Source organism: Amblyomma maculatum, chromosome 2 (assembly GCF_055883805.1).
Source record: "Amblyomma maculatum isolate TAMU_Amacu chromosome 2, ASM5588380v1, whole genome shotgun sequence".
NCBI lineage: Eukaryota > Metazoa > Arthropoda > Arachnida > Ixodida > Ixodidae > Amblyomma > Amblyomma maculatum.
Genome location: NC_139345.1, coordinates 187,510,279 through 187,537,125, shown reverse-complemented (window position 1 = coordinate 187,537,125; position 26,847 = coordinate 187,510,279). Strand labels below are relative to the sequence as shown.

Below are 26,847 nucleotides of genomic sequence, written 5' to 3'. Positions count from 1 at the left end.
GATACACCCTTGAGGCACCTCGTTCTCCTGAATGAAGGGTTTGGACATACATGTGCCTAGACGAACACTGAATGAGCGGTTGGCAAGGAAGTCGCTTAAAATGTTTAGCATCCTCCTGCGGATGCCTAAGTCCGCCAAGTCGCGTAGTATTCCAAACCTCCAAGTTGTGTCCTAGGCCTTCTCGAGATCGAAGAATACTGCGAGACAGTTCTGTTTATGTATAAACGCCTCTCTGACTATATTCTTGAGACGGACCAGATGATCAGTTGTTTAAAGTGCTTTTTTAAAGCCACACTGATGTATGTCAAGCAGTCCTCGTGATTCTAGAACAAACATAGCCTGATATTGAGTATGCTTTCAAAAGATTTGCTAAGGCAACTCGTCAAGGCTTCTGGTCTATAACTTCTTGGAGTGGTTGGTGACTTCCCTGTTTTGAGGAATGGTACGACTGTAGCTTTTTTTCATGCCTCGGGTATTTTCCCGATGCCCATATTGTGCTAAAAAAGTTTAAAAATGCCTCTACCAATGGTCCAGCATTTCGTACTGTATATCGCCAGGACCTGGTGCTGCTGTTTGCCAGCCGCCAATACGTGAAGGATTTCTTGTAATTTAATTAAGATGTTAAAAGTCTCGTTGCTGCTGCCACGTGTTAGAAGTTGTTTTTCCCGTGATTTTTTATACTTCAAAAATGATTCTGAGTAGTGGAACGAGCTGGAAACTCTGCAGAAGTGTTTTCCTAGTATATTCTCCTGCTCCTCTATTAGCCCCGAGAGCGAACACTGGCGGCGCTGCGATCGCCTCAGTCTGACGTCACGGCAAGGACTCCGCCAGCCGGGCTGCTGCTCCTCCCGGCCGATGCCGGCTCCTTTCGTTCGTTTTCGCTCGCGAATAATCGTGGAGGCTTATTGCTCAGTGCGCAGTGAAAATCACGGCAGAAAGCCGGTGTAAGCTTCCACTTTACCCAAAGTTGTTCAAAATGAAGGAGGTTAGATTGATAAAGTTAAGAATGGGGAAGCAACCGTCGGCATTGCCACTAGTGTGCAGTAAGCACTTCAAAAAGGAACACTGTGTAGCCGGTGTACAAGATACTAGGTGAGCCGTACGTGTAGCGACGCTTTTACGGGCTGTTTGTCAACTAGCCTTTTTTTTAATTATCAGTGTACAAGAACAAAGCTATTGCCAGACGCTGTTCCATCCGTCAACCTTCCCGTGCGTCCTAGCGATGCAATGCGATCGCTCCCGGGATCGACGAAGCGGCGGCGTAAGTAAATCAGCCATTGCTCAAACTTTCGTTTCCTCGATCTTTGTGTCAGTTAGTGCTCAGACATTTTGCTCAGTAGCGGAATGTCCAAGCTGAATCAACTGGGACCCTGATTAAGTTTTTGTTTAAAATGTGTCTCACGGCAGTGGTGTTCTCGTGTTCATTCATGCCGCGAAATTTTACACAATTCCGCACAGCTGTGCTGGTCTTTTTGTTTGAATGCTGATATTTTCCAAATTTTCCAAGACACGGGGCGCAGATTCATTGCAACGCATCCCTAAAAACAGCACTTCAGTAAGGGTTGTGATAGGGAATGTTTTTTTTGTTTGTTTGTTTCGGGCTCCGTGAAGCCGTGCCTTAGATATATACGTCTCAGACTTGTGTGCTATGCAACAAGCGTGGCTTTAAAGTGCACGTGATGTGCAACTGCTCTGCGCTTTTCTGAGGTAATGCCCAGACTTCGGTGAGGCCTTGTTTCAGTGTTTTTTTGAGGTTGTAGCCTGAATCACTCTATCTGATTCCAGGTGAAAGAGGCGTTCCCGCAAAGTAGTACCAGTTCTGCGCACACGCAGAGGCTTTGACAACACACAAGAATGGGGACAGTAGTGAAAATTCGAGCGCCGTTTACCTATGGATACGCTATGCGGCCACTATTCCTTTGTGATGATTCACATTAACGTGAATGATTTTTATCAAGCATTCAGGAAAAAGAAAGACATTTAAATATCCCGCATTGTCTTTAGTTCTGGCTATGAAACTGAAATACATGAGTAAGCTAGAATCGTGATAAATTATCGACTTTTGCTTCCTCACCACTACTGTTGATCAAAACAAACAATATTTACCTTAAACAATCTCTATATTACTGCAGTAACTTCGAGTGGAGAGCTTGTTACAACATAAAAATGAATTAATGAAACCACAAGTCATCCGTAGATACACGAATCTAGCCACGTCACCAAATGTACATGAAAATACTGCATTTCAACCTTATCACTCTAAGCATAATGTTACCCTAAGAACAGAGAAGGACTGACCTGTTTAAACAAGACCCATTTTTCATCCTCTTCACATATGGATTCAATGAGCTGTTTGTAGTATTTAACAAAACGAAAAAGTTTTCAATGCGTGGCGAAAATTTAATGATATCTCTGTATCTGTAAAGAGTGGTTTAATGGCATAATAATTCTGTAGTTTTTTTTCTCTCAAGGACCAACACACAGCGCTAACCAACTCACAGGAATTTCTGAAGGTATGTAATACAGTTTTGTACACTGCTTGCCTGTTTCACCTGCAGCTGTGTTTTTTTTTTTCTCTCTTTTTTTTTTTTGACAGAGCTTGCGCTTTTTTCTTTTCAGGAGTTACCGTGAAGGTTCAGAAGCTTTTCAAGGACGTTGGGATTCAGCTCAGCGCGAATGACATCTTCAAGCAAAAACAGCTAATAACGGTTGCAAAAATCATTGATGAAAGTGGTTGCGCTGCTTCACTAAGGCAGCGACTTGTTTCGCACGCCTTGTCCACATAGGAATTTATGCTCCTCAGTGAAAGGGAAACTGGAAAGAAATTTGCAAATTAGCAGTGCCCCCAAGACATCCCATGCGCGCACGGCTGCGGCGCAATAGGCAGAGGCGAACGGAATGACGGAAATGTTTACGACACGGTTAATAACTCATAATTCTGGCCATCAAAATGCACTTTGCTCTTGGCAAATCATGCGTAATTGCTTCTCAAAAATGCTCGACAAGTAAGATGATTCTAATAAAGTTTTAATCAGTAGCCTCTTTTAAATAAAAATCCGTGCACAAATTTCACAGCGCGCAGTCCATAATACGCGCTCTGAGCAACGTCCACATCAAAACGGTACAAATTTATCGCGTCGCAGGCATATAGACCTATCTTCATGGTTGTATTACATTCGTAATACAATCATGAAGATAGTGACTCCACGCACATCATCAGTTTCAAGGGACGACGCACGAAAGGCTCCTGCGGCGGCGACGGCACCAGCTGCGCCCGTCGCGGCGAGCGCTCGGGCACGCACGAGACTTGCGCTCACCGCGACGAGCGCATGTTTCGTGTTTTGAAAGCAAGAGGAATCATAATTAAATACTTCTTTTTTCCTGACACTCGATCGGTGCTGTCTGCGTTGTTCATAATGCTGTTGTTATGAGAACAACCGAGGCCGCAGACTCTAAGCTACGCGGCAACACGGAGAAGCCAGAGCGATCGGCGCAGGCAGTCCTTGCCGTGACGTCACGTCGGGCTGACCGCCAGAGGGCGCCACTCAAACTTCTCGGGGCTAATACTCGTTGGCATCCCCGGGGCTGTTGGAAGGGGATAGTGAAAGGAGAAACTGTGCCATTTATTTTATGGACCTGCTTCCATACCTTTTTCGACGTGGTAGAGCTCGTTATCGATGAAACGTATTTTTTCCATGATGTTTTTCTGCATGTCTGCGGGCATACCGTGCTTATATCTTGCTTTCTGAAAATCTAACGAGTTCTCGTACATATGGTATCTGCGAAAGATACCCCATTCTTTATTTTGTAGTATTTGTGCTATCCAGCATTCATGCGTATACCATGGTTTATTTTTCTGCACTACTCCTGAAATGTGAGGAATGGCAATATGCGCGGCAGAAAGCATACAGTCCGTAAACATTTCATTAAGTCGATTCACACTGTGTTCCTCAGATTATACTTTATCCAGACGGGCTTCCAAACTATATAGAGGTCAGTCCGCTAAGTGTAACCTCCATCGACGTGGCTTACTATGGATGATTGACGGAGAAGATAAAACGCTGATAATAAGGCAGATGGTCACTTTCATGCGGGTTATCCATTTAAAATCGCTAAAAAGTGATGGTGAACAGAAGGATAAATCTAAGCATTTCCGGAGCTTGGACAGTAGTATTGTGTACTTGCCTGTGTTCAGTAGACATATATTATTGCCTAAAATAAAATCTTCTAGAATACGACCTCTAGAATCAGTTACAGTCCAGCCCAATTATAACGAACTTGATCGTCACGCGGCATTTCTTCGTTGTATCCAAAGTTCGTAGTAAATGGACCACCTATAATACGGGCAAAAAGAGCAAGCAAGACGAAAGTTAACTTTATTTTTGAAAAAAGTCCGTGATGCATGTCTGCTTCTTCAAAGCTGATCGTATCACCGCAGTTTCTAATTTTTCCAGCGCGGTAATATGTTCATCGCCAAGGCATCTGCTGCACACGAGTTCCTTAAGCGACGCGATGTAACCGATCGCGGTTGAAGCGTTCACAGCAACCGGCGGTAGAGCAGCATCCTCGTCATCGTCCTCGTCGGTCTCTGGGCAGTCAAGAAGGGCTCGCACTTCACGCACAATAGCTTCGTCAGTGCATGGCTCCCCAATGTCGGCGTCGTCATCAGCAGAAACGAAATCGTCCCAGGCAATGTCAGGTCCGGCCAGCTGCGTGACAACAACGCGTTGCCACAAGTCCTTGTGCGACCGGCCTTCCGGTGGGTGATCTATGGCGTCCTGGGTGCCTGGGCCCATAAAACTCGCCTTGCGGAAACAATTTGCTATGCACTCCGCGGCGAGTTCCGTCCACGCCGCTTTCAACATCTCCACGGCGGCAAGCAAGCTGATGCTAACTGGCATGGCAGCATCAATCGCTATCAGCAAGCGTTGGATGACGCGCCGCAGGTAGCACACCTTGAACGCATGAATGATGCCCATATCCAGCGCCTGAATTTTGCAGGTTGCATTGGGAAGCAAGAAGAGCACTGTCACCGCACTCAAGGAAGGCTGCACATGGTGCGCCGCAAAGTTATCCAGCACGAGCAGGACCTTCCTGTTTTTTCGTGCCATGTCGCTGTCGAACTCGACAAGCCACTCGGCAAGTAAGTCACGACTCATCCAGGCTTTTGTATTGTTCCTGTAGCGTACGAGCACGAAGCTTCTAAAGCATTGCGGCTTACGTGACTTGCCAATGACAAAAGGCCGCCGCCGGTCACTGCCGTCCATATTGACCCACAGAAGAAAGGTTATGCGCAACTTGCTGTTCTTCCCTCCTGTGCACTTGTCGTCTTTCAAGGCATGCGTTTTAGATGGCAACATGTTATAAAACAACGCAGTCTCGACGGCATTGTAAACGTCCCGTGGAGCATAGCTCGTGATTGTTGGGAGGTTGGGAGGAAAGCCACGCATCGACGTCCTCGTTGTTCACAGACGTGGCCTCGCGGACAACCGCCTTGAAAACAATTCCGTGGCGAGCCTTAAACCGGTGCAGCCATCCAAGTCGGGAAAGTCCAAAACGAAGGCGAAGTCTTTAGCCTTGGAGAGCATCAGTCGACCACTGATCGGAACGTTGCGAGACCGGGCGTCAGCGAACCACTTCAGCAGTGCGGCCTCAACCTCCCTGTAGGTCGCCTTCCGAAGGCGCTTTTTAGTCGTCGGGTCGGCATTCACGGTGCACCAAGAATCTTTTCCTTGCCCTTAGCAATGGTTGAAATGGTCGATTTCGACAGTCCGTACTTCTTGACCAGTTCGCAGTTTTTTGCAGCTTGAGCAAGTTCATTAACAATGGCCATCTATGTTGCAATGTCGACACCTTTCCTTTTAGCACCTGAAGAGGTCAGCGTACATCTTCCATCGCACTAGGCGCAAGTCAAGCCCTTGGGCTCGCGCGTTGAGGCAGTTTTCAACTCCCCGATCTGGGAAAGGCACGGATGCGGCAACGATGTCAACGCAGTGCCATCGCACAGAAAGAATCGACGGCGCAATGCTCTCAGCGCGGGGTAGCAACGGAGCAACAAATGGAGAACTGGCAAAGTATATCCATGGAACTGGTTTGAGCCGGTAGAACAGGCGCCTGACTTTCCGGATTGTCCGACGCAGATCATGTGGATGCATCAAAGCGACGCGGGCGGCGCCACTTTCTCTTTCTCACCGCGCGCGCATTTTCGTTTTCATTTTTCAACGCGCGCTTTTTTTTTTACTTTATTTTACCCGCAAAGGAGCACCGGGGGACGCTTTGTGAGCTCTGTGTTCGCGTCTTGTCAAGGGAACACAAATTTCGCGAACTTCGCCTGCCGCGGATTCGCAGTGGAGCGAAACCGCGCCAAACATCGCCGGCTCGGTCAACTACGGGGGCCCGACAGCTTCGCGTTCGCTCTAACCGAGTGTTGAGGCCACAACAGTTCGTTCTGTGTGAGACACTATGCCATTGCCCCAATATATATATTTTGACGGTAGCACCGCCATCGTTCGTACTAAGCGAGCGTTCGTTATATCTGCGGCTGTTATAAGTGGGCTGGACTGTAGTCTGCTACCCCAAAATGAGGAGTCAGCAATAAAATCGCCAACTAGCAGGCATGGTTCTGATAGCTGTTCTATAAATTATTCTAGGTCTCAAAGAGTTATCTTTAGGTTAGGCTCTATATAAACAGAGCATACAGTAATCGTTTTAAAATTCATAAACGTGACTGCAGTGGCTTCCAATTTAGTTTTAAGTGTCTCCTTGCGAGCTGGAATGTTACTTTGGATTATCATGGCCCCACCTCTAGAAAGCCTGGTTGCCTGCTCACGATTGCAACAAAATACTTGATACGTCCTTAAAACATTTACATGTTTAGGACCTAAATTGGTCTCTTGTAAACAAATAAATACAGGAGAATGTGTGTTTAGGAGATCTTTTACATCATTGTAGTTTCTGAGTAGTCCCCAACAATTCTAATGCATCAGAAATACAATGTTTGATACTTTCGGGGGGATTCAAATAAAAACTTTTAGGTCCCTGCCTTTTGAGGGTCTGTAACTGTGATTGTATCCCTGTCTTTTTCTTTCGAGAGAGGTTTGCCTCCGTTGCCGTGAAGATGGACTGGGAGATGTGTCCATCGTCTGTTACGAGGCTCTGGAGCTTTGCGACATAGCTGGCTTATGCGTTGCAGACCTCCCCCGCAGAGGGGAAGCCACGAGGGCTGTCAGCTCGGAAGCTGGCGGGCCCTTCTTCGCAGATGACAGGGCTGCTTTCGCAGCGTCTGCCAGAGGCGGGGGTGGCCTTATCTGAGCAGTGGCCTCTTCTCGAAGCGCTGCACCACCCCTGCGCAATGCATCGGAAAAGTCTTCAAAGCTCATTTTTTGTCTGAAAGAAAAGGTAGGTTTGGTGACTCGTTTTCATGATTATTTTCAAGCTATGTTCGCTTTTGTCTTGATAGTTATTATTTCCTTCTCTTCCAGTTTGGACGTGATCGTGAGTACGCGGCACGGTCTCCTTGGCAGTTTGCAGAATGTGGCACAGCGCTGCAGTTTCCCGACTTGTGATCGTTGGCTTCACATGTATGCTGCCACGGCAGCTTTGAGAACCATGGACAAATTTCTGGCAGTTGAAACACCGACGGGGATTGGGAATGCAAGGTCAGACGTCAATCTTTATGTAGCCAACCTCAATTGCTTCCGGCAGCTTACTAGCATTGAACGTGAGCACCAGGTGCTCCGTGGGGATTTCCTTGTTTTCTTTCCTGATTTTTATTCGATTGACGTTAATGATGTTCTGTTCTGCGAGTCCTTCCAGCATCTCTTGTTCAGTTAAATCGATGAAATAAATTTCTGAAATGACCCCACGGGAGGTATTCAGGGATCGGTGTGGTGTGACAGACACAGGAATGTCGCCAAATGACACAATGTTTGCAATTTTGGACGCTTGGTTTCTGTCCCTGACTTCAAACAACAAGTCTTCATTAGACAGCTTTGACAGCTTGTAGCCAGTACCCAAGGCTCCCTTGAGACTAATGGCGACTACAAATGGGGATATCACTCTAGCTGGTTTCTCTTTTCTTCCACTCGAGGAAATCTTTTTTTTAGGTTTTGTGAAACACTGAACAGTTATATCATCGGACCGCCCTCTTTTCTTTGGGCGATCAGTTAGTGTAGGAGAGGGAGCCATAAGGTATGAGTGTTTTTCGGCCACGACACCAGCCACCCACCATAGAGTCCAACAAGGGGACGGGGCAGGGACTTCCAAGCAAGTCCTGTCCACGCCAGCTGTACGCCACAACTATAACCCAATGTGGCAAAACTCAGGGTGGTTCACCACACAAGGTTAACTCTAGCCGCCTAAAAGAAGGAAAAACAAGAAGAGAGGAGAGGACAGGAGAGTTGTAGGATAGAAGATAGGAAAGTGAAAGATGTAGGGGAGGATAGGAAAAGCGACTGTCGATTTCCCCCAGATGGGTCAGTCTGGAGGTGCCGTCTATGGGAAGCGTGGGCCTAAGTGGTGTGTTGCCTCCGCCGAGAGGCCTTAAAGGTCAGAACACTCGGCATCAGCTCAACCACCAGGATCCCCTTTTCCCCAGACACGGCAATGCCACGCACGGCTAAGCATGGGTTCTCCGGGTACCTTACAAACCTGCCTGCGCGAACAAGGAGTAGTGATCTGCATTGAATGCTCCAGGAGGGTTGGTTTAACCTCTCTTCTTTTCTGAAAGGAGAAGCTTGAATTTAGAGCTCCTTCCAGGTCTGACATGTCATGTGGTCCTGTGCCCGGCCATATTATCTGCCAGCTGTCGATTCCCAGAGACGTGCCCATGATTTTACACTAGCTTTCCTGAATAACAGGGCCTTTAATAATATCGCTATAACGGTGAGTTGTAGTGAAAACCTGCACCATGTCTATCTAGGGCCTTTGCGATGTGTATGTTTCGAAACGTTCATTCCGCTAATACACTGAGCTGTCACATTAACGCCGAGCAGTAAATACAGAGAAGTCATATGTACAGTTGCAAATAAAAAAGATTAGCACAATTGACTCTGAACTGAGCGAGAAAATTGCGAGACGCCACGCTATTGTTCCGGCGTGTACGACGATACCGACAGTCAAACGCACATTACATTTTTAAATGTAGAGGTGATCGACAGACAGCAGCTCATTCTACAAAGTCCGCATTTTGCTTTTGTTAGGGCATCACGAAGCACATCATAAGAAAAGTGGCATAGAACCATGCACACCATAAGAAAGAAGACAGAACACGGGCGCTGTTTCTAATCTTTCTGTGGTCTACATGGTTCGACGCAATTTTATCACCAATTCAAGCATGCACCAACTAAGCCTAAGAAGAGGTTTTAATGACATATACTTTTGCTCACAACTCTAGCAAAAAACAAAGTAAACCATGCAAGGAGCCCATGATTCTGCCTGTAACGAATGCACAAACTTTCTATTTCGATGTGGGCTGTCAAAAAGGCTAACATCAAGATGGCCCCCTGTGTGCCGGTCACTCCCGCATTGGGAAAACGAATGTGCCTGGCACTCTCGCTCTCTGTGCGTGCGGCAACGACAGCGCAGGATCTGGAATTTTTTTCTGCGACGGCCATAAGTCCCTTGTGGAAATCGTTTTTTGTTGCAGCTATCCATTTGCGAAACTAAACAATGCTTTTTTAAAATCGGAATCCCGGTATATCATCTGCTACATATTGGAGGTCACTTTCCTGCAAAGTGAAAAAGGGAACTGTAGCGATATGATTACTGGCGGGTTTATAAGTGTGTGGCTCGTAGCGCGTTAGGACTATCAAGATCAGGCTGAAAAGGGCCTAACAAGATAAATGTGAATTCCGGTCTTCGACTCTCCTCCTTCTGCAGAAGGCATTCGAGAAATTCTTGCTGCAGCTTATTTTTAAAGCAGAGCCCTGGGGTATCTGAAATGCGCACATCTTTCTTACGTCGTCAATAGTCAATGGAACGTCCTGCGATCAGTCGTGAGACGTGTCAGCACACGTACGAGCGTCGAAGCGAGCTTCGTTGTCGTTTTCTTTCCTGCCCGTCACGCGCGTTGAACATGCTTGTCGTCGTTCTCTTCAGCAACAGGCGCTGCACATATCAGAGCCCAATACCTGTTTTACAACTTCCCCCGGGCGAAAAGACTCCATCCTGGCGGCTCATGGCGACGTGACGATGGCCGGATCATAGTAAGATTTCAGGCGGTTACTGTGTACTATTTCACGATTTCGGCGACGGTGGTCAGTGGATGGCGTAAGGGGTTCGATGAGGTAGTTGACGGGGGATGTTTGCTTGACAATACGGTAGGGGCCCTGATACTTGCTCAGAAGTTTGGATGAAAGGCCGGGACTGGAGGAAGGCACCCATAGCCAGACCAACAGTCTTTACGGTAAGTAGGAAGAAGTGCAGATTGATCACGGGTGGTTTTCTGCTGTCGCTGGGCGTGAGAAGTGAAGGATCGGGCAAGCTGGCGGAATTCTTTGGCATAAGTTGCAGCTTGTGAAACAGTCGTGAATTCGGAAGAATCCGGTCATGTAAGGGAGAATTGTGTCCATGATACAAGAGGGCTCACGACCGTACAGGAGGAAGTATGGTGAGAAACCGGTGGTTGCTTGTGTGGCAGAGTTATAAGCGAATGTGACGAATGGAAGAACGCGGTCGCAGTTGGAGTGGTCGGAAGCGACATACATTGCTAGCATGTCGCCCATGGTGCGGTTAATACGCTCAACGATTCCATTTGTTTGCGGATGGTACGCGGAGGTGGCGCGGTGAACGATTTTACACTCTCTAAGAACAGCTTCGACAACTTCAGAAAGGAAAGCGGGACCTCTGTCACTCAGCAATTCTTTGGGAGCCCCGTGGCGAAGAGTTATGTGATGGAGGATGAAGGAGGCAATGTCTTGGGCTGTAGCAGATGTCAAAGGCGCCGTTTCGGCGTAGCGTGTGAGATGATCGATTGCAACGATGATCCAGCGATTGCCTGTTGATGTGCTAGGAAGCGGGCCGTATAGGTCTATTCCAACACGCTCAAAGGGCTGAGCTGGGCAGGTCAGCGGCTGCAGAGGAGCGGCGGGTTGGCGAGGTGGGTGTTTTCGGCGCTGACACTCTTGGCAGGACTGGACGAACCGACGAACATAATGGTACATCCCACGCCAGTAGTACCGCTGTCGCAGGCGAGTGAAGGTTTTCAATAAGCCGGCGTGGGCACACTGGGGATCGTCGTGGTAATTGGAGCAAATCACGGAGCGTAGATGGATCGGAATTACAAGCAGCCACTTTCTAACATCTGGAAGGTAGTTCCTACGGTAGAGGAGCTCGTCTCTGATGGCGAAATGGTGAGACTGGCGACGGAGAGCGCGGCAAGGAGGTCGTGAAGCGCGGCCAGATAAAAAGTCCAGGAGTGAAGCAATCCATGCGTATTTGCGTTGCTCGGAAGTCATATCGGTGGGCATGTCGGTGGGATGTAGAACGGATATAGCAGGATTGGCTTCAGACGGCAAGGGAGAACGTGAGAGAGCATCAGCATCGGCATGTTTACGGCCAGAGCGATAGATGACGTTAATGTCGTATTCTTGAAGCCTCAGAGCCCAACGGGCCGGTTGACCAGAAGGATCTTTCAAAGAAGACAGCCAGCAGAGGGAGTGATGATCGGTGACGACATCAAAAGAACGGGCATACAAGTAGGGGCGAAATTTTACTATTGCCCAGAGAATAGCGAGACACTCTTTCTCGGTGACGGAATAGTTTGCTTCAGCTTTTGTTAGGGTCCGACTTGCGTAAGCGACAACGTACTCATCAAAGCCAGACTTCCGCTGAGCGAGTACTGCGCCGAGGCCGACGCCGCTGGCATCAGTGTGGATTTCCGTGGGAGAAGGGTCGAAATGACGCATGATTGGCGGAGTCGTCAGAAGGTGGCGGAGTGTCGCGAAGGCATCATCACAGTGTGGAGACCAGGTTGAAGGATTATGGCTGGACAGAAGCTTGGTGAGAGGGTTGATGATTCTGGCGAAATTGCGAACGAAGCGGCGGAAGTACGAGCAGAGGCCAGCAAAGCTGCGGCGTTCTTTCACATTAGTTGGCTTGGGAAATTCTGCCACAGCGCGTAATTTTGCCGGATCCGGAAGAACGCCATCCTTGGAGACGACATGTCCGAGCATGGTTAGCTGCCGTGCTCCAAAACGGCATTTCTTTAAATTTAATTGGAGGCCAGCGTCGGTCAGGCATCGCAGAACTGTCTCAAGGCGCTGGAGGTGAGATGGAAAATCTGGGGACAAAATGACAACGTCGTCAAGGTAACAAAGGCAAGTGTGCCATTTGAGCCCTCTGAGTAGGTTGTCCATCATTCGTTCGAATGTGGCAGCGGCATTGCACAGTCCGAATGGCATGACATTAAACTCATAGAGCCCATCGGGTGTGACGAAAGCGGTTTTTGGGCGATCGGTCTCTGCCATCGGCACCTGCCAGTTGACGGAACGCAGTTCTATTGAAGAAAAGAACTCAGCTCCCTGCAGGCAGTCAAGGGCGTCGTCGATACGAGGGAGAGGATAAACGTCCTTGCGCGTGATCTTGTTCAGTCGGCGGTAATCTATACAGAATCGGATGGAACCGTCTTTTTTCTTGACCAGGACGACCGGAGACACCCAAGGGCTATGCGACGGTTGGCTCACATTGCGCTGGAGCATGTCGGTCACCTGTTCGTCAATAATGCGGCGCTCGGCGGCTGAAACACGGTACAGACGCTGGCGCAAAGGGGAATGGGTGCCGGTATCAATACGGTGAGTAACGGTAGTTGTGCGCCTCAGCGAATGTTGCTGGGAGTCGAACGATGCCGCGAAACGTTATAGGATGGCGACAAACTGGGCTCGTTGTAAAGGCGTCAGGCCAGCGTCGATGGACCGGTGGAAAACTTCGAGGGATGATGGAGTGGCGACAGGAATAGGTGTTATGGCGCTGATGTGAACGCCGGCGATGGTATCGCCGAAGGGATAGGTGGGCGTGGAATCGAGCAAAGCAACACTACCCAGTGACTGGCCGCGAAGTAAAGTGGTAGGGCAGGGGCACGGGTTACAAACAAAAATAGCACTTGTCAGCACAGCATGGGGCAGCAACACGGATTTTTGGTCAGCGCATCGTAATGAAGGTGTGTAGATAACAGTGGCGTCGGAAAGAGCAGCACAATAAAGAGGCACAAGCACTGAGGATAAAGGCGGAACGTCGGTGTCCTCTGCGACGTGCACGGTAGCGGCAGCTAACGCTTTCAGCCTGGAACAAAGGAGAATTTTCCAATCGACGCCTGAGGTAATTAGACCCTGGGCTGCGCCTTCGTGTTCCCCCTAACAAAGGGCGGCGCGAAACAACACTGATATGCCGTATGTGGCTCGGTGTTGCATTCACCAAAAAATACGCTTATGTGATGAGAATTGCGGATAGCCCTAACTGTGAAAGATGCGGCTGCGAAGAGACCACACAGCATCTCCTTTGCGAGTGCCCTGCTTTTTGAAGCGAAAGATATGCGCTGCGTTCGGCTCTGGACCATCTTGACAGCCGTCCTTTCACAGAGGAGAAAATCCTCGGCCCATGGCCACAGAAGGCGTCTAACGGCAAAGCCTTCAAAGCACTTATGTGTTTTATGACTGACAGAAACTTGATTGAGAAACTGTGACTGTGCTCCTCGCCGCTTTACCTTTGCTATCATTCTCTTCTATCTTTCTCCTTTAAACTTCTCATTCCCCTTCCCCAGTGCAGGGTAGCAAACCGGAAGCTTTCCTGGTTAACCTCTCTGCCTTCTCTCTCTTTCTCTCTCTCTCTCTCTTTTATCGGCTGGTGATTCCTTATTATTAGCTCTGTCACTTACCAAGAGGCATCACTAGTAAGTGATCAGTCACTTCTACCAAAAACACCAGACACGGTGATTATTTCATGCAGATTTTGTTTTTGTTTTTTATTTTCGTGCTGGCAGTAACATGTGAATTGGGTACATTATTACCGAGGCTTGCTTCTGCTCTCATCAACTCGCTTTGCGTCATGGTGAGCTTATGTAGGTTATTGGTGATGCCTGGCATATCGTTTCTGTTTTCTCGTATACGAAGTGCAATCGTAAGAACCGTTTTTAACGAATGCAAATTTGCTGCAGCCCTTCAACTAGCTGCGTCATTAGTGGTCGTCTATTAGTGCATGAGCCGATCCCGTCTTCCACAAAGCAATGTTGTGCGATAGCCTCGCTGCTCTTTGCCCTTTACCTGGGATCACTTCGTTAGAGTGTTTTACGAAACAGTACTGATCATTATTATTGCGAAAGTAATGCTACGTCATGTCTGACCACTCACCGCAGTGTGCCCTGTCCGTGGTCTCCGAGCCAAGCAAAGAACAAGAAGAAGAGGAGGATGAAGAAGGTGAAGAAGATAATGATGATGATGAAGAAGAAAAAGAATAACTCTCGGTCGCCCGCAGCGAATGCTTTCGCTCCAAATTCGATTCAGCAGCGTTGAACCCTTCTATCTTTTTTTTATTCATGGGTTTAATATTTTATGCAATAAGCCTGCAGTTCTGGCACCTAATAAAAATGGCAGGTAGAATGAGCCGGCAGTCTTTCAGATTTCTTCGACACAGCTAATGAAATAAAGCAGAGAATGAGAGAGGATAATCCCGCCGTATCGGTTCAGGCGCTCAGATGAATATGGGGAAAGGATCAGGCCTCTGGTGAGGTCCACCTTTCTGAACGCCACATTATTATGGCGAAATAGAATGCTATTAGGGCCCTGTAATTGGCAGAGGTATTGTTTTACGCTTTCAAGTTAGCGACCACTACTAGAGAAAGTGGTCTCGGCCATTCTAACATATCATCCTCATCGGCCTTCAATCTTTAGCTGGGCCAGAGTCCTTTTTATGTTTTGCAAGGATCCTGGCTGGACCCATATCAATAAATTGTTGTGCGAACAAAACTATACTAATTACTGTAATGCTTTAGGCGCTGCATTCATGCCATTCTCCATAAAATCTCAAAGTTAGTATGGTCATCTCGTTTTGCGTCCCTGCATCGTAGCCTTTACTTGCCTGTTTATACTGATGGACTGTGTCTGTTTCACCTAAATTCGGGACAGTTCGGAGATCGCTGGTTTTGCCGTGAGAGGTACCACCTGATTATTAGAGAGTCTATTCAAATTACCACGGTTAACCTACTTCTTCAATTCGTGGTGTCTTCAAATATTGCTAAAGATCCCTATGTACTTCTGATTATGCATAATTGTTAATGCGATCGGTGCGATTTGAAATGTTATTGTGAATACCTATAGACTATTTTCCAAAATATTGTAATAAGAAATCGATATGCGTGTTCTTTCTAGTGTGACTTTATTCTTCCAGTATTTTGACCTTAAGCAGTAAAATGTGTTAAAACAAGGGCACAAAATGTTGTTTTGGAATAATATTGATACATTATTTATCTCACACTAAAGCTCTGACCATTAAAATGTGGATGTATTAAAAGATGTGTTTACTTCGTATATAAACTATCGCCTGCATGATGCAACGAAAATTGTCGAACACTGTTTCTTTTTAAATGTACAATTCTTATTGTGTAATGTTCCATGCGAAAGACTGATTCCTACGACGTCTAGTGCCTGATGCCCACTCAAACGTGGCAGTAAGCCCGAAAACATAATTTTTACCTCGTCTGGACAGTCTGTGGAAAAGGCAAATGTCGGACTGGAATAGGACCATGATTTTAACCCGGCGCACAATTTGGCTCGACCACGGGGGAGCTGAATGCCACTAACGGTAAAACTTATTTTCAGGCTCCCTTCTTTTTGTTAGTTACGTTCCAGTAGAACTTTTTGTTGGGCTCGTTGGTAGATGTTATAAAATAAAGAGGCGCCAACAATGACAGAACACAAGGAAGTGACACGGGCACGTTCAGATGCGCGTTTATGGTTAGAGGTTTATTTTTGTCAAATCGCTGCAGCAGCGCCATTGGTTGGATGCTTCTTATGTAATTACCCTATATAGATCTTCGATCTTCCTTCGGCATAGAGATGTGTAGTAAATGCTCTGCTACAATGAATTGCCAGCTCAAGCAGTGGTAGCCCTTCTGATGTTTAGCCCAATGATGAGGGGTTCAACTGCCGACTATATACCTCGGTTTTTCTGATTGCAATTATGCCATAATGGCTTTCCAATTATGCTGCTACCTTAGAATGTTTTTCAATTCAGCACTCCAAGGGTGACGTAGCTACTTTTTCGACCATTCCGGATGTTCGCTTTGGACGCCAGTGACGACACTGACAACGCCAAATTTTCTGCTCAATAGCAACCTATGTTAACGCTGTCACGTCAAAACAGGAAAACATGTCAACAATGCGCATTTTGTCACATTGGACTTTTGCGTTTGCGGCATATATGAGAGAGTACACCTTTAGCAAAATACACATTTCAACACAATGATAGAAATAACGACTAAAATTTTAACTTTGCAAGGAGTCCGTGCTCCTACTTGCTGGCAGCTCTCAACGTTTCTGTGTAGATTCTGGTTTATTGCTATTGTATGGAGCCCTCTAAGAACAAATCTTACTGTCATTTATAATCTGTTATATCAGTGAGATTGTGTTTTTACCGCTGCGTCGGTGCTCCGAGGAGACACAAAGGGGTTGCCTAACAACTGCCGCAGCTGGGGGATGCCGCACCATCTGAAAATCAAGAAGCAACCAGAATAATGAGACGCCATGTCTTTAATGCAGCAAAAACATAGCTAAACAACCAGGTTAATCTGGACTTGCAATCAAGATTAAGATGGTATAGCTGAACTAAGCAACTGCTAATTTTATGCTGAGCCGGTCTCCTCATCAGAAAATTGTCTCCATCGGAATCGAATCTTAATCCCGCGGATGCCCAGCCAAGCACTTTAACCATGCGTGCCACGTCCGGGATATTTTCTTTAGCATGGTGTTTATTACATGCCTTTGTATGCAGGAAGGGGCTATATACATTATTTACAAAGCAATCAGCCTGTAGGCGAGAAGTCCAATTGAAACATACAACACCACACAACCCTACTTATCACAACTTCACTGAAACGGTGGCAAGAAAAAAGAACAAATCAACAATGGCAGCCAATCCGGTTGATAGTCACTATCTTCGTGTCTCTAAGCTGGTGCACCATCTGGACGAAATGAGTACTGGGGGAGAAGAGAGGCTCAGCATTCCGATCCAACATACGCGTTTTCCACAGGCTGTGCCGTCCAAAGAGGAAAATCATGTCAAAGGGTTCATGGTCATGTTCGGTGGCCAATAAGTAACGCACACTGTGGGAATTCAAAATAACGTCTTTCTTCAGTGTTCTTTGCAGAACATTGATGGACACCGTTCTCGCCGGCCTCAAATGGCAAATCTGCTTAGTCTATCTCGAGGACGTTGTCATGTTTTCTGAAACCATTGAAGAACACCTCGAACTCCTGCGCGCAGTATTAGATGCCCTCAAGTCAGCTGACTTGACGCTCAAGTCTGAGAAGTGCCACTTTGGCTACAAAGAGTTGAAGTTTCTTGGTCATCTTGTGAGTGCCACACGCGTTAGGCCAGACCACGACAAGACTTCTGCTGTCACCAAAATTCCCGTTCCTGCAAACAATAGAAGTTTGAAATGCTTCCTGGTTCTCTGCACGTACTACCGCCGCTTCATCGCCAATTTTTCCAAAGTTGCCGCCCCCCTGACTCGCCTCACGCGCGATGATACACAGATCGTGTGGGGCGCCGAGCAACAAGAGGCTTTTGCGGAGCTGCGCAGATGACTGCAAACAAGCCCTGTTCTTGCGCACTTTTATGAAGACGCTGACACCGAAGTCCACACCGACGCCAGCAATATCGGCCTCGGCGCTGTACTCGTTCAACGCCAAGCTGGCATCGAAAAGGTAACAGCGTATGCAAGCCGCACGCTCTCTCGCGCCGAGACAAACTACTCCACTACGGTTGTGGTTGTTTGGGCAACCATGAAATTTAGGCCTTACCTCTATGGCTGCAGGTTAAAGTGGTCACGGATCATCATTTCTTGTGCTGGCTGGCTAACCTCCGCGACCCATCGGGGCGCCAGCACGATGGAGTCTTCGCCTCCAAGAATTGGAGTACACCATTGTGTATAAATCTGGCTAGAAGCACAAAGATGCTGACGCGCTGTCGCGCGCACCCATCGGTTTAGTCGATGAGAGCACGGACGACGACAGCGATGTTCTTGGACTCGTGAGAGCTTCAGACAGCGACAGCGAGAGCTTCAGACCCGACAGCGAGCTGACCCGGACCTTCGACCTGTCATTGACCACCTGGAGTGTCGCGCTGCTGATATCCCTCGGCAATGTGCTCGGAACCTGTCTGCTTTCTGTCTCCGGAATGGCGTTCTATTCAAACATAACTCCAGCAATGCTGACCGAGCGTACCTCCTCGTTGTGCAGCCAACCTCCGTGCCGATATCATTTTTGCTTGTCATGATGAGCCCACCTCTGGCCACTTGGGCTTTGCACGCACACTCGTCCGAGTTCGTCAAGCCTATTATTGGTCTAAACTTGCTGACGGCATTCATCGGTACGTCAAAGGCTGTCGTGAGTACCAACGTCGAAAAGCGCCGCCTCGCAAGCCAGCGAATTTGCGCCAACCTATTGCGCCTCCCCGAACGCCGTTTGACGAAATCAGCATCGACCTTCTGGGCCCATTTCCGCTGGCATCGGTCGCTAACAAATGGATTATAGTCGCGACCGACTATCTCACACGGTATGCGGAAACGAAGGCGGTGAAGCGTGGCACGTCATCTGAGATTGCCCAGTTTTTTATACAGCAAATCGTGTTGCGCCATGGCGCGCCATCCCAAGTAATCACCGATCGAGGCACGGCGTTTACGGCACAACTTATGCACGACGTATTTGAGCTGAGTCACACGAGCCATCGCAAAACCACTGCCTATCACCCACTGACCAATAGCCTCACGGAGAGACTCAATAAAACGATCGCCGACATGACTGCGATGTACATAGACTCCCAGCACAAGACCTGGGACGAGATTCTCCCGTACGTCACATATGCCTACAACACTGCCATCCAATAGACGGCGCGTTTTACGCCATTTCGCCTGCTCTATGTACGCGACGTTCAGACGATGTTGGATTCTATGCTTCCGTACTGCACGGATAATCCTCTCATCCCAGACGCTGAACAGTTTGCTCAGCGCGCCGAGGAAGCACGTCAACTTGCCCGCATCCACATTCACCAACAGCAGGGCAAGGATACGCGTCGCTACAACCTCCGTTATCGACATGTCACATACCAACCAGGAGAGCAAGTTTGGGTGTGGACATCGGTGCGCCGGCCCGGCTTGTCTGAAAAACTGATGTCGCGTTACTTTGTACCTTACGAGGCGCTGCGCCCTGTCACAGAAGTGACATACGAAGTCCTTCCAGCGGGTACTGTGCAGACCTCGCGTCGGTAACCACGCTCCGAGGTGGTGCACGTTGTTCGCATGAAACCGCATTTCACGCGGTAATGGGCAGTGTACTATGCACTCGTTTAGTTGTGTAGGGCACCGCCTCCGTTTTATATTCGTTTTCTGTACTGACTTGCATCGCCCAACGCTCGCGCCCAGTCTATGCTTTCGTTTTTTTTTAGGAGGGGGAGTAATGCCACCTGGTGTCTCTGATGTTCTTAAGTGGCGCCTGGAAGAAAAGGACACCAAAGTTGGCCCGCGTGCTGTGCGCGGAACTTTGCCTGCTGGTACAGCTTCGTCCCGTCGCTTTAGTGAAGTCTAGCCTTGTTGTCCGTGACAATATTGCATCTTTTCAGGTAATAAAATAGTGTTCGAAGGTTTCAGGCGCATCACATAGTCGACAATTGAAAGGAAAAAACGAAAATATTTTTTTTCTGTGAAGCCACACTTTAACAGGCACAACTTCGGTATGAAGTTTAAAGAAAAAGTTTTTAGTAGCTGGCGCGATCGGCATTTTTGGCACCGTTTTTAACACATTATACCCCGTACAATTAGAATAGAGTGAACGAAATAAGGGAGGTGGGAAGAACATAGATATTAATTCTTTGTATAAATTTTTCCATGAAATAGAATAATTACTCGTAAGAAAAGCGATCGTGAGTTGCGCATCTTGATTCTCAGTCTCTAGGTGAGGATGCTAGTAGTCATGATGATAGGCTAGTCAGCGGCGCATTTCGAACGATTGTGCATTTAGCACTGGGCAGGATTGGCTTGGACTGGACTAGATTAGATTGGATTGTATCGGTTTGGATCGGACAGGTTTGTATTGAATTGGACACGATTGAACGGGATTGCATTTGACTGAAATGGACTACGCTCGATTGTACTTGATTTAATTAGACTGGATTGGTTTGGATTGCATTAGACTAGACTGGATTAGATTGGATTAAAGAGGACAGGCAGCCCAGCGTCAGGCAAACATGCTTTCGCTACGTATATCCTGGCCCAGCTGAGCTTAGCCACGGCCAATTTGTTTTTAATTCGAGACGCACACTTTTTAACACACAATGATGTGGAATATTCCTCCTGTGCATTAGGAATAAGAACGTACAAAAAATAGTGCCTATTCACGCTGTATTAACGCGCGCCACCGCAGGACCCTAAAAACGGGCGAGCGCTAATAGCCTGTTGTTGCCTGTTAATATTCCTTTCTCCATACTGCAGATTTCCTTAGTGGTGGTTTCAAATTAGTGACCGACCCACCAGCCGTGTTTGAAAGATGTACTCGAACTGATGTCGACGTGCAGTTACCGTAGGCAGCCATGAACATTTCTAAGTGCTATTAATGTTTCCTGAGGTTTTTATTTTTTAGTAAACATTTTCTTAGCGCTAGAGTTCATGTTGTCTTTCTTTCTGCCATTGGCACAGAGTGACTTTAAGAGCTACGCTATGTTAAAGAAATGGCAAAAAGACAGCAATGTACTATTTCCAACAAGGATGCCGCACGCACGGAATATTATCGTACCGTCTTCCCTTTGCATCATATTACTACAATATTTCTTTCAACATTGCTCCAATAACGGAGCCAACACTATAATTTTCTGTCTCTGTCGTTCTCTTCAGTCCATTTCAAATTTTAAGTTTTATTTTACTTTGGCTAAACATTTATTTTTGTCTTTCTTGTATAGTTTTCAAAGATGGCATTGTGTTTCGTGAATCAAACCCGAATTCCTTTCGTGAAAAGAAAGTTCTAAAACCTAAAGATTTGGCCATCATTTGAGAAGCCGTGATTAGCAGGCGATGTGCATACGGAAGTTCCGTGTCAGCCTCGCATGGACCGAGGTTAGTGGTTAATGGATCAAGGTAAAATGCAGGCGCTTCCGTATAACAAGTTTATAATGGGACACCATCGCACATATTCCTCGCGATCATCGTGCTGTCTTGAGTTCATTAGCCTGCTATGACATTCAAAGGCAGCTGCTTCCGCTCTGTCGGCTCCCTGCTTCCTATACCTCGTCGTTTCAATAGCGGCTTTTCAGCTTGGCGCGGCAACGAACTACTCCTGCAGCTGCTCCGCGAATTTTATTGAATACTTGGTGATATATAATAGTTTTAAATCAGAATATTCTTTAGAATTACATTTGAAGTGCAGTCTGTTTTTGCGCTGTGCAGAGCATGCAGTTTACTCCAATATTTTAGAGCAGCCTTTTAGTCAACATCGGTATTCATATAGTGTTACATGACACACGCCAGGGCAAAAATATTTGTTTTCTCTTAAGAGGACTTCAGCTAAGTGATATAACCTGAAACCCTCTCCTTTATTGTGAATAAAATATTATGCACCAGCCAAACAAAAAAGCTCAGCTGTTTTTATTTTGAGGCAAATGCCCTATATAGCACCCGACAAGAAAACTCTGTGAGCAAGATGTGTCCACAAAACGTGAATCTATTCACATAGTCGCGTAAATGTAAAAACAAAGGGAAGTCGCCTGAGGCCCTGAGCGAAATGAAAAGAGTGGCGAGAGAGAGGAGAAGAAATATCCGTGGTTGCGAAGGAGACCGCCACCACTGCAGGGGCATGCCAACATGGCAACACGCTCGCGGCAAGTTCGCCCTAATGTATACGCCGCAGCGTGAGCTTAGAGCTTTATTACACATCCTTACCAGTGGTTGGTAAGGAAGATGCAGAAAGTATAGTAAGGCGAAAGAGGCTACAGCAGCTTGAAATACAGCTCGTTGTAACTGTCATCGGGAAGTGAACAAGGATGATATGAGCTTTGTTCTAGTCTGTATGGAGAGGGTTTCATGTCGAATAAAAGATGCGAAAAGTTCAGAGAAACGTCCAACAAGGGTTTTACCTTCACACTCTAAGAAAAGTTTTAGCGTCCTCTATAAGTATTCAGCTGGAATGAAATATATTGATTGCTCTAATTTCGATACAGATACGCGGAAATTCTTTCGAAAGTCGTCACACTGACTGACAACTGCGAATTTCAAATCTGCACTCTGATATTCAGAGCGTTAGTTGAGGTACGCGTGTCCTATCTCTGCTTTTCAAGACTACAATCTGACAGCGCTTCTTCTATATAACTATATGTGACAGGTCGTGTGAGGTCGATGATATCTTTCAAGTCTTGTATTGTTCCTGAGTTTGCAATTTTCTCTAATAAGCGTTTGTTATCAGTTTTGCACAGACTGGTGGGCCGTAGAGTTTCCAACTACTGTTCTGAATATGAATGCAACGATCAAAAGGAAGTTTCGGATTGCTGGGTGCGCGGGGCCCACAATATGCATATAAGGCAAGCAGGCCGGCGGGCAGGCCGGCAAGCAGACAGGCAAGGCAAGGCAGGCAAGGCAGGCAAGGCAAGGCAAAACAGCTAAGACAAGGCAAGCAGGTTTCCTTGATAAGATTACTAGGAAGCTCTCAAGGAAAACTCCCAAACATGCAAGGAAGTGTGTTTCATCATTGTCTTCAGAGATGCAAATTCTGGCACTTTTCATTAGTTCGTCATGGGTAATGAGTAGTACAGGTTTTGTATGTCCTCGCTCAAAACATCGCACCTTCCAGGATTGTCAGTTTCAAACAGTTATCGACAACTTTGGAGTTAGGACCACAGAAGAGATCTTCAACTCTTCACCATCAGCAAGTGCTTCTGAAGACAGCCTCACACCAAAAACTGCAGCCACCATGTTCAGAAAACGAACAGGACCTTAGGGCGGCGCTCTGTTCTGGTGCACGTCGAACAAATCCCGCTGCGTACCCGTCCTGCTCCAGGTGGCCCACAGATGGTCTTTTAACACCCGTGCCTGCCGCCATAATTCCGAATTCATTATTTTACATACTCTTCTTGTATGCCCTCTTGTGGGCTCCAAAAACCCACATACCAATGAAATGAGTTTGAGTGAACATTACAATAGCTGGTCCAGTGATTCTTCATGCAATCTTGCCCGCCATTGTGAGAAAGGTACATGCACTCCTCTTTTCTCTAACACTAGCTATTATCCTCGTAAAACAAAGATCGGTTATCACGTGACATTATACAGGCATTTCCTATTCACGATAACAATAGCGGGTGCATCAGCCATCCTTCTATCGCTCTCAGTGAGTTTTTCTCTTTACCCTCAAAAAAACATGTCTCATTTCCATGCACCACGGCGAGTGTGTGTGTGTGTGTGTGTGTGTGTGTGTGTGTGTGTGTGTGTGTGTGTGTGTGTGTGTGTGTGTGTGTGTGTGTGTGTGTGTGTGTGTGTGTGTGTGTGTGTGTGTGTGTGTGTGTGTGTGTGTGTGTGTGTGTGTGTGTGTGTGTGTGTGTGTGTGTGTGTGTGTGTGTGTGTGTGTGTGTGTGTGTGTGTGTGTGTGTCTTCTTACTGTGATGTATTAGCAGTAGTTTTATTTGTCTTCCTTTACTTTTGCCATTTTCCAGGATAGGAAAGCATTTGAACAACCTTTTCTTCGAACAAAAATCAACTGCGAGATAGCGCTTGTGTTGAGTCTGTCTTCATTCGCCTTGTTTTCCCGAGCTGTTTTCACTGTGAATGCACATTGAAGCCAGTTGCGGCGAAGCAGGCAGAGCCTCTGTCGTCTGGCAATAGTGACACCCCTCTCGTACTCCACAGCCCGTGTTAATTTAGCAGCACGGGAGGGAGTTCTGCCGACTGGCGGTGCCTCCCCTCCCCGTGTGAATACCCCTCATGCGATATAGGCTATGAGGTAAGCCGTTGAGTGGGCTATGGTAATGTTTACCACCTTGGTTATTTAGCGATCGCTGCCATCGCACACTACACTGGCGTCTTCCGTTTTGCCTCCTCCGAAATGCAGCTGTACTTGCCAATATTGAGACCGCCTCCTGTGGCTCAACACCCGAGTGCGCTAACTGAACTACCGATGTAGACATAAAGCAATCTTGCTCATTGTGCTAACTTGAATAAATAGGAAGAGAGGAGCCTCCTCTCGCGACTTGTGCAGCCAGGACACAAGTATATATTTCGAGAGAATTTCGAGGTAACGTTCATTTGTTGCAACGTAAAGACCGCTTATGGAAGACGTTCTATACGCACCAGTCGAGAGACACAAACCAAGGTTATGCACGGGGTCTAGTTTCAAGTAAAACTGTCTTGCAGACCCCTATGCTATACAATCATTGCCTAAGCAAGACCATTCAAAAGAGAGGTAAATGTATAAACGACATGCCTTATCGTATCCCCACAGTTTTCGCGAAAGCACTTTCGATATATTCAGGGATATTGAAATTTTCTTTTGATTTTTTGTGGTTATTTATGTTAGGTAATAATGCGAGTTTTTACCAAATGTCATGCCAAACAATTTGTATTCGGGGTTCGCGATTTGTACGCCTTCTTTAAGCTATGTGGTGGGATGGGTGTGGAAACCTCGCCTAACTGAAGCAAATATAGCAGCTGCTTTTTAGCAGAAAACATGAATCCGATTTTATGCTCTTAATACTCGTTTGTTAATTGTCAGCTGTACTTGTCTCTCACAAGTTGATACGTTAGAAAGGTGTCGGCTATATATGTGTAGTGCACATTACCCAATAAATTTTGGCAATATATTGCAGACAAAATTCATTTTTACTACAAAAACCTTATGCGGGGAATACACCACCAAGGAATGTTTTCCTGGGTGTATTTGTAAAAAGTATAGTACTTTCCCGAGTAAATTTTTTATATAGCATATTACCAAGACGTACATGAAATGTATGTTTGATTAGAAATTCATTAAACACTTTCAGCATTATGCCATGGATGCCTACGTTGGCCAGATGGCGCAGGATACCGAACTTTCAGGTTGCATCGTACGCCCTTCTATGTTAATAAAACTGAAAAACAATGTCCTTTATGCTTGAATGCTTTTCAGATTGTTTCCGAGATGAATTCGGTGGTCGGTACTTGAGCGTGCCTTCCTGCAATGACAATGGTGAGTGTCCAGAAGCTCACACGATTCAAGAGTGGACATCAATCTAATATTCAGAACACTTTCAAGTGATTTGGCTGAAGAGCTTGTGAGTCCAATAGGCCAATAACTTCCTGGAGGGTTCGGTTGTTTCCCATGTGTAAATACGGCATAGATATTGCTTTCATCCAATGCCACAGAATTGTTCAGAACTTCAGACCAATTCAAATTTTGTTAGAGATTTCAGAAGCGCTTCCATTGAAAATTCTATTAGATGGGTGAGCATTTCATAGTGTATTCCATCAGGGTATCCTTATTGCAAAAACCAGTGCCGCTGGGTCCCAGCGCCCCCAGTGCCATACCTGATTATGGGCCCAGTATAAGGCTTCAGACTGGACGTATTGGGACGCGGCATACTGGCACGCGCCGCACTCGCGGCACTGGGCGCCCGGAGAAAAAAAAACGCCTGGAATAAAGTAAAAGCTAAAAAGTAACGGAGGGCCAAAATTCAGAACTAGGCGAAAACAAAACTGCAGCACTAGCGCTCTTCGAACACGGTACCTCTGACGCCGTAGCTTTCTACGCTAACCACTCGACCAAGCCGAAACTCTATTTTCTTTATTGCATGGAAGTACTTCGAGCAATTTAACAAGGTGGCATTCCGCAGCCTGTCAATACACATTTTCACCAGCATTGAGCTCTCCCTTTGACCACACATCAGAATTCCGGGAGACATATTCATGCATCAAGTAAAGGTAAACAGGCAGGAGGTCGATCCTGCGCAGCATTTACCCCCCGCATTATAGCACAGAGACTTCGATGAACGTGGTGGCACTGCGTGGCGATCTGTCATGCGGCTAAAAAGTTCCATGAGCCCAAAAAGGTCACATGGCGCCTCAGAAGCTTTCATTGTAGGCAAAAACTAATAGTATAGGGCGTAATATCAATGTGCTTTTTCAGAGTCCGTTAAAGAATGTCCAAACAAGAACACTGCATCACGGCAATACACAAAGCAATGGTCTATAGTTTCTGGCTGCTGGCAAAGGCGACAGTCTACTGGCCATGGCACAAAAGTCCCTTTTGCACGAAGCCACGTTTTGACAGGTAAAGTAGATGTGTGTAGTTTAAAAAAAAAAAGTCTTTGCGGCTAATTGCATATACTTTCGTTGAACCCGCTTTAATACACTATTGTCTAGAAAGGGGAGGTAAGGCTGCCAATACATCGGTACGGGAAATAATGCCTCAGTAAAAACTTTTCTCATCTGTCTTCTGGATAGACTCTATAGGTATTCTAAGGAAAACCGTTCAGTGAGGAAATAGAATGATTCAGCAACTTCCTTAAGCAAACCCCACAAAGGACCCTCACTCCTATGTCCAGTGGGCGCTAACAAATTAGGCAAATGGGCACTTAAGGGTGTAATAAACACAGCTAGAAGGATGTGATCGCTTGCTGTTTTTGAAAAAAAAA

The 26,847-nt window shown here is 46.7% G+C and overlaps 1 long non-coding RNA gene across 1 annotated transcript; it reads left to right on the top strand.

The window, feature by feature from the left end:
• The first annotated feature begins 1,079 nt into the window (after window positions 1-1,079).
• LOC146200633 (uncharacterized) lies at window positions 1,080-3,254 on the top strand. Its single transcript, XR_014704842.1, has 3 exons — window positions 1,080-1,261; window positions 2,472-2,513; window positions 2,620-3,254. It is a non-coding gene; the product is annotated as an uncharacterized LOC146200633 (long non-coding RNA).
• Window positions 3,255-26,847: the final 23,593 nt, after the last annotated feature.